The following is a 9,223-nucleotide window of genomic DNA, read 5'->3' as shown; positions in this document are numbered from 1 at the left end:
ACTATATGGATTTGAACATAAAGAACCCAGGTTCATCAACTGGCCAAATGATGAGCGGGAGCCAAACCGCAAAAGTAATGCAAAACGCAGATTTGGGAAGAAATGTGGAAGATCTGAGGCAGGCTTCCCCAGCTGGTGCTGGCACTGTGTCCGTTGGTAGCGCTGCGAGGCAGGACTCTACCTCTGGACGAAAATCCGAGTCGGAGACTGCAACTCCACCCGCAGCTAGAAGAGACAGCGGCGTAGCTGGTTCAGATGGAGACACGCTTCAAAGCGCGGTAATCCATCTCCGTAAGTGTATCGCCACACAGGATGGTGGCTACAAGCTGTTAGTCCAGAAGGCGTCGGCTCTGGAGGCGTGGTCGATCAAGACGAGGAGCCCGGACGTCAAAACTGCAATTGACGATTTGCTGAATGTTATCGCGGGCCTCAAGGGTAGTCGCGAAAACGTTATTAAGGCCTTCAACACCCTGACCCAGCGCGTCCCAAAGAGCGAGCAGACGCCCAAAGCCGGCAAGATGGACACGGCTGCACAAACTGAGAGGATATCAAAGGACGTAGGTTCTCAAACTTCGGGCAGCACTGATGTCCAAAGCTCGGCTATACTCAGTGCCATCGCCGAAGTCAAGGTGATAATAGCCAGGACTGATGCCAGAGTAACCGAGCAGCAAGAGCAAATCGACAAACTCCAAAGCCGGCAGGAGATTGCCAGCAGCCGATCAGCCGCGAGAAAAGGCTCGGGTAATGCTCGGGTAACTGAAAAGCAGAGCATCACTACCTCGAATAAAAAGAAGCCAGTAAATAAAAATGATAAGAGCCAGAGTGGCACTAACCGGCTTGGGCCACCTAAAGTCGTCGACACCGAATGCACCGACGCACTGGGCTACGTTGCAACTGCGTCGCAATGCACCCAAGACACGGAATTCTCGCCGACAGATCCGGAGGACGGCTTTACCTTGGTATCTCGGAAAACTAGGAGACCGAAGCCTGAAGTTTCCAACCTTCCAAACGCTCGGAAACGCATCAGAGTTCCTAAAAATCAAGCCGTCATAATTGAGAAACCCACCGGCTCAACATCATATGCGGACATGATCCGCTCGGTCAAGGCAGTGGTTGTCGAAGAAAATATTTCGTCGTCTGACATCACGACAAGAAGGGCCAAGTCGGGTAACGTCATCCTGGAGATCCCTGGAAAGGATCAAGCGGACAACCTCGCTACGGCCCTGCGGACTAGACTCGGTGGAAACATTGGCATCAGACGCCCTGCGCCAAGTGTTGCGCTTCTCATAGTCGGGATAGAAGACTCGGTTGAAGACCCAGAACTCCGGGCTGCTCTAGCAAGTTTTGATCCTGAACTGCAAGGCATGAACTCTGTCAATATCCGCCAGGGCAAAAGTGGAATCAGATCGGCAGTTGTCAGGGTCCCAATTAGGGCTGGTCTCAAGCTCGCGGAGGCTAGGAAAATTAAAATTGGTTGGGCAGTCTGCAGAATCAGACAGTTGGACGACAGAGCCCTAGCATGCAACAAGTGCAAAGAGAAAGGGCACTCAGCCAGTGCATGCACAGGTGCAGAGAAACGTCGCTGCTTTCGCTGCAAAGAATCCGGGCATCTTGTAGCAGTCTGTCCCTCCCCTGCTGACGAATCTACGTCAGCCACGGACACAAACAGCAAGAGTGAATCAATCACCCCATCTGGTACAAACGCTCGGGGCTGCGAGGTGCGTCCTGACCAGTTATCATGAGTACCTTCCTACAGATCAATCTCAACTGCTGCAAGGCAGCTCAAGCGCTGGCGTTACAGCAGGCTGCAGAGTCCAACGTCGATCTCCTCATCGTCAGCGAGCCCTGCCCAACGAAGGTCGACGCATGGTACTACGACGCTCACGGTAAAGCGGCTATAGCATGCCTCCGTGGTCTCCCAGTGGACATAGTCGGCCCTACTGAACCAGGGTTCACGTGGATCCAGGCTGGTACTCTCCGCATCTATTCTTGTTATTGGTCCCCCAGGTCTGACCCCAACCTCGCCCAATACTCTGCGTTTCTCAGCAACCTTGAGCACAGCATTAGAAGTCACAGCGGAGACTCTCTTATTTGTGGAGACTTCAACGCGCACCATTCCGCCTGGGGCAGCTGCTCCAATAACAAGAAAGGTGATGCACTGATGGACCTCATCCAGTCCCTAGGCCTCATTATATGCAACACTGGCACGACCCCCACTTTCCAGAGGGCGTCTGGCTCCTCGGTGATCGACATCACTCTGGCCTCCCCCCGTGTGGCTTCCAGAATATCTAATTGGTCTGTCTTAGACACGGTGACCTTAAGCGATCACAGCTACATCCAGTTCACTCTCTTGTCCGCGCCCATTAAGCCAGTCAACGCGACATACTCTCGGAGACTCCACGCACCCGCTCTGGCGTCCTTTCTCTCGACCGGTCAACTACTACACTTCAGCAACAGTACTGACGTGGATGAAATGGCTATCAATCTGAACTCGGCGCTCTACGCCGTTTGTGGCCTACCCTTGGCAGACAATAAAGGTAAAAGGAGGAGCGTACACTGGTGGTCCCCGAGCCTAAGCGCGTTGCGCAAGACCGCAAACCATCTGCGTCGTGTTTTCCAGCGCAAGCGCCGACGCCTTGGTGCTGCCGCCTGCACTGATGAAGAGCTTGCTGCAAAATCCGCGAAACTGGCCCTCGTTAAAGCAATCAGAAACGCCAAAGATCAAGCCTGGAGACAACTATGTGACGACGTCGAACGGGACCCATGGGGAAAGCCCTACAAGATTGTAATGGGAAGAATGAATGTAAGGACTCCCATCCCCGGGCTTAATCTCCCAGGAAGGCTCCCAGCTATAATCCAGCACCTCTTTCCGTCACATCAGATTAATCACCTGAACACCTTTTGCCCATCATTGTCGACCCCTGCACGGAAGATCGACCTAGAGGAGCTGAAATCAGCGTGTAAAAAACTAAAGAGCGGTACTGCCCCTGGTCCAGACGGAGTGACGAGCGAAATTCTCAAAATTCTCATCAACAAACAACCCGCACCTTTCCTTCACATTGCAAACGAGTGCCTCCTGCAGGGCCGATTCCCTACTGCGTGGAAAAAGGCCAGACTTGTTCTTCTCAGGAAAGGTGACAAGCCTTTAGACGTACCCTCGTCCTATCGCCCGTTGTGTCTTCTTGACACTGCAGGCAAGCTATTTGAGAAAATGGTAGAAAACCGCATAACTGAGGAGCTGGCTCGAGGCGATGACCTAGCGGACTGTCAATTTGGTTTCCGGAAAGGCCGGTCCACCATAGCCGCTATCCAAAAACTCTTATCCTGTGTGGAGACCTCAGCGGGTCAGAAGATTGGCATTCTGACATTCGACGTTAGAAATGCCTTTAATTCAGCCTCCTGGGAGAAGATTCTGTTCGCCTGCGAAGACAAGGGCATTTCTACTCCCATCTTACGCATTCTGCACAGCTACTTCCATGACCGCTACCTAACTTCGACAGCAAATGGCATAGAATCTGTCACAGCCGTCACCAGTGGTGTTCCGCAGGGCTCCGTCCTTGGCCCTACCCTGTGGAACATCATGTACGATGGCCTATTGCGTGAGCCTCTCCCCTCAGGGGTCGAATTTCTAGCATACGCGGACGATGTGGCTCTCATCGCCAAAGACAAGGACATCTGTGTATTGGAACGACTTCTCTCTGAAGGAGCTGACACTGTCGTCAGATGGATGAAAGTGATGGGTCTTGATTTGGCAATCCAGAAATCCGAGGCAATCGTGATCACCAACACAAGGACGCACAATGACCTCCGAATTACCATCGACGGTGTTCAGATTAGAGCGGTGAATAGCGTCAAATACTTGGGCCTCCACATTGACCAGCGACTCAATTTCACCACGCACGCGGCCAGCGTGGCCGCCAAAGCAAGCAAGGTGGCGTCAAATTTGTCAAGGATTCTTCCCAACATAAGCGCTGCTACTCCAAGAAAGCGAAGACTCCTAGCAGGGGTTGTTCACTCAATTTTATTGTATGGCGCCCCGGTATGGTCTGGAAGGATGTCCAATACTGGTATCGTAGAACTGGCCAAATGCCAACGCAGGATTGCGCTGAGGGTGGTCTCAGCGTACTGCACCGTATCGAGAGACGCGGTCCTACTCCTCGCTGATACCCCTCCGATCGACCTACTCGCAGCCGAGCGCCGCGATCTCTTCAATGGAAGACAGTCTGGCGTCCTACCCAGCACTATCCGAGAAACGTTGCTCTCTGACTGGCAATCTCGCTGGGCCACTTGCTCCAATGGTAGGTGGACGTTTCAGCTGATCCCCGACATCAGGCCTTGGGTGATGAGGAAATTCGGCAACGTAGACTTTCATCTTACCCAGGCCCTCACTGGTCACGGCTGTTTCGCTCAATACTTGCACCGATTTGGCAAGTTAGAGTCCCCTGAGTGCTGGTTCTGTGGCGACGCATGTGACGACGCCAATCACACTCTATTCATCTGCGATGCCTGGGCTTCACGAAGACGCGATCTCGCCATATTCCTAGGATGTGATGTGAGCCCGCGAACCATCATCCCAATGATGCTGCGCTCCAAGGAGAACTGGTCCGCGGTCAGAAATTTCGCCACCCAAGTACTATCAATGAAGGAAGCTGAAGAGAGGCGCCGTCAAGCACTAATTAACCAACCGTAGTTAAGATATCTATCTGTGGGCCGAAGGCCACACCTTGAGGGTTAGAGGCCCTCTATTGCCTGTAAATAATAATTATGTAAATTGTATTAAGATTAAGCATTTTATTAAATAAACGATGGGCACCGAGGGGTGAAATGACTCGCGTCAGTACCACCCTCAGTGTTCGGTTCAACCTGTAAAAAAAAAAAAAAAAAAAAAAAAAAAAAAAAAAGGTTAGGTTAGGTTAGGTTAGGTTAGGTTAGGTTAGGTTAGGTTAGGTTAGGTTCTCCCCCGACGGGACCCACCTTGATGTGGTGGGGGAGCTTGCGGGCCCTTAATTGGGTCTTACTAAGCGGTCCCACACCCGGCTCTGGCCTTTACTGGTTGGAGTCGGAGTTCCAAGAGCCATCACTGACCTTGGATGGTTGGTGGTGTTAGGTCGGAGGCAACCTGCTAGCTATTAGCAAATGCCCTAATGGAAGGACTACCATGATAAAAAACCCCTCAACCCCCAACTCGTCAAGGGGGTTTCTTGGCACGGAGGTAGACACGTGTCCACGAGGATCCTATGTGGCACCTGGCGAACCACATAGTATCGAGCCTTACCGCGTGCAACGGGGCTCTGACGCGGCGGACGAACGCTTCCTCTGTTCTCGTGGGAACAATATGGAAACACTAATAAAAGAAACATACGGGTCACCAGCCGTTCAACTGGTGAGCGGACAACCGACCGCCGACTCGGACCATACAACGCAGAACCAGCCAGGGGACGCCCCTTCACAGGCGAGTAGCACCGCATGGCAACCTGGAGCAAATCAGACAAGCGCTGCCTCAACGTCCTCTGACCTAAAGTCAAGTGAACTCCCTAGCCTGCACGACAAGCTCATCACAGCTAGTAAGACTAAAGTGAAAGTGCCGGAGCTCACCTCGTCCATGTCGAGCCTGAAGCAAACAATAAAGCAGCAGCACAAGCTCATCAACTCTGTTCTTTCAAGCATCGACTCGTTAAGGATGGCGCAAGAGAAAACCAAATCCCCTATAGTAAAAGACGCCATTGAGTTGGTCGTGGGGGCGGTGGAGGCTCTCGTCCCTAACAGAAATGCACTTCATGGTGCGTTTTATGAGGCAGAGAAAGCCGCCATAATGAGCCTGGGGGGCACCCCTACCAATCAGAATGCGGCCAGCCTCCAAAACCAGGAAGCCATTCTTAAGATTTGCGACGAGCTAAAGACGTGCTTATCTCAGCAACAGAAGGAGATTAACGCACTTAAGAGCGCACAGGCCGCGCCCACACATCCTGCGCAGGCTAACGCACACAGGGCCGCGCAACGAGCTCCTACCTGCTCTGCGGACGGAACACAAGGATCTTCCAACAAGACGCCAAGCGCCCCGTCCCAGGCCCCTAACAACACTAAGGCCCTCCCCGACAACACCCCTGCTGTGCCCTGGGTGGTCGTAGAGCGCAAAAGAAAAAATCGAAACCAAAACCCTGAAAGAGTTCCACGGGCTGCAGACGGCAGAACCTCCAGGAAACGCGCAAGACCTCCTCCCCCTGACGCAATAGCCGTCAAACCAAACGAAGGCGAAACATTCGCCGACATTCTTAGGTCCGTCAGGAAAGACGTGGACGTGGAAAATACAGGTGCCCACATTACCTCCATCGCAGAGAGCAGCAAAGGCGAAGTGCTCATCAGAGTGACTCGAGGCGAAAGCAAGAGGTCTAATCTTGAGTCAGCTATCAGAAACGCTTTAGGCACACGTGCCACCGTACGCGGCCTAGTCAGGCACGATGACCTGGACATTACCCGGCTGGACGGGGTCACAACTGAAGCCGAGATCACTGATGCCCTCAAGCACGCCGCGGCACTCCCACCAAACGACGACTCGGTCAGAACCCGAAACGTCAGACCTGCCCCTGGTGGCACCAGGAGAGCGACCGTCTCCATGAGAAGTGTCGACGCCGTCAAAATTGCCAAAGCAGGACGTGTCAAGATAGGACTAGTCTGGGCCACAGTCCGCCTCCTAGAGAAACCGACCAGGTGTTTCAGATGCCTGGGTTTTGGCCACACAAGGTTCAAATGCACTGGAGCGAACCGCACCGAGGCCTGCAGCCGCTGCTCTGAAGTCGGGCACAAAGCGGCAGACTGCAGCAACCCTCCTATGTGCATCTCTTGCGCAGACCTAAGTGCTCCTGCGGACCACTTTCCCGGAAGCAACAAATGCACTGCCTTTAAAAATTGCAAACACCGCAGCGAGACGGCTCCCAGCAGCAGCCGCACGCCCAATAACCAGCAACAATGATCAGCATCCTGCAGATAAACTTGAACTGCTGCAAAGCAGCTCAAGCCCTCATGCATCAAATAGCAGCAGAGAGAGCAGCGGACTTCATAATCATCTCGGAGCCAAACAAGCAAGACGGACCAAACTGGTACCTCGACGACCAAAACAAAGCGGCGATCGTCAATGTCAAACAGGCACAACTCGACAACCCAGGCATTAGTGAGGAAGGCTTTAGGTGGGTATCTGTGGACAATACCTGCTACTACTCCTGCTACTGGTCACCGAACTCGAGCCTCCCCGAATACAGAGCCTTCCTATCACGGCTGGAGAGAAGCATCAGGAGTGCCCCAGGAAGCATTGTACTGGCAGGCGACTTCAACGCCAAGCACTCGGACTGGGGATGTCCATCCAACGACCAACGTGGTGAAGACCTTTCCGACATGATCCACGCTACGGGTCTCGTTGCTTGCAACCAGGGAAACAAACCCACCTTCGGCTCCAAGTCCATCCTTGACGTCACATTTTGCTCTCCCGACCTCGTGCCAAAGATGGATGGCTGGTGCGTCCTGGACATCGCATCTCTCAGCGACCATAACTACATCCAGTTCCACCTCAGAGAAGGTCCACTTCAAACATCAAAAGACACCACCCGAACCAAGTGGAGAGTCGACCTAAAAAAATTATCTGCAGCGCTAAACACGGACCAAATCGCACCAGTCAACGCTAATCTCCTGAGCGCAGACGAATGCGCTGTCCAACTTGTACATAAAATACAAGAGACCTGCATGACGGAATCTCCAGTTGGCAGCCGGAGGAAGTCGGTCTACTGGTGGTCGCCTGAGATTGACATTCTTCGCAAAAAGGCAAACCACACGCGTAGAGTACACCAGCGTAAACGCAAACGCCTGGGACCAACAGCTACCACCGAAGAAGAAAACGCAGCAAAGGACGCTAAACGGCAACTAGTCAAAGCAATCAAAGCAGCAAAAGAAGCCGCGTGGAAATCATTGTGCGACCAGGTAGAAAGCGATCCATGGGGAACCCCGTATAAACTGGTCATGGGGAAACTTGCGAGATCACCACCAATTCCAGGACTCAACTGCCCTGAGAGAATACGCTCCATCGTCAACACCCTATTCCCAGCCCACCCGCAGCGGACCTTTGACGCGTGGCCCCCTATCAGTGACCAAGAACTTCATAGTTTCTCCATCAGCACTGAGGACGTGCAGCTGGCTGCCCGTTCCCTCAAAAACAGGGTGTCCCCAGGCCCTGATGGCATAACCAATGAGGCGGTAAAGCTTATTGCGAGAATCCAGCCCGCGTTGCTGACCACAGCTTACAATAAGTGCCTCAGTGACGGTCACTTCCCGTCCTCCTGGAAGAAAGCCCGCCTCGTGCTACTTCGGAAGGGAGACAAACCGCTGCAGGAGCCCTCTTCCTACAGGCCTCTGTGCCTGCTGGACAGTACGGGGAAACTCCTAGAGAAGATAATCGACAACCGTATGCGGACATTCATCGAAGCGAACGACTGCCTGCACGGAAACCAGTTTGGCTTCCGTGCTGGGAGGTCAACTACCGACGCAGTCGACCTCTTGATGACTACGGAGAGCGAAAGCGGCCCAAATGTTAGGACTGGCATCCTAACTCTAGACATCCAAAATGCCTTCAACTCAGCTCCATGGGAGAAAATCATTGACGCCATGCGTCACTTGGACTTCCCGACCTACCTCTGCCGTATGATCAGCAGCTACCTGTCAAACAGATCAGTCAGCATAGACGTGAGCGGCACCCGAACCGAATTCGCACTTACAAGCGGCGTGCCCCAAGGATCCGTCCTCGGCCCCACACTTTGGAACATCTTATATGACGGCCTGCTCCGCATCAGATTCCCTGCGTCCATCACCCCCATCGCCTTCGCAGACGACATTGCCCTAGTAGCTACTGCCAGAGAACGCTACACCCTGGAAAACGACCTCACCCGCGCAGCCGAACTGGCTCACACGTGGCTAGAAGAAACGGGCCTAAAAACTGCACTACACAAAACCGAATCCATAGTTCTCACCAAAAAGAGGCTGCATAATGAACTCGCCGTCAACGTTGGTGGCCAGACAGTGACCGGATGCAACGTCCTGAAATACCTCGGCATACACATCGACTGCAAACTGAACTTCAAAGCACACGCGAAAATAGCCTCGGAAAAAGCAAGCCACGCAGCCAAAAACCTGAGCAGAATTATGCCTAACATCAGCGCCGCTACTCCAAGCAGAAGAAGAC

This window comes from Metopolophium dirhodum, chromosome 1 (assembly GCF_019925205.1).
Source record: "Metopolophium dirhodum isolate CAU chromosome 1, ASM1992520v1, whole genome shotgun sequence".
Lineage (NCBI taxonomy): Eukaryota > Metazoa > Arthropoda > Insecta > Hemiptera > Aphididae > Metopolophium > Metopolophium dirhodum.
Note: the sequence above shows the minus strand (reverse complement) of the source record.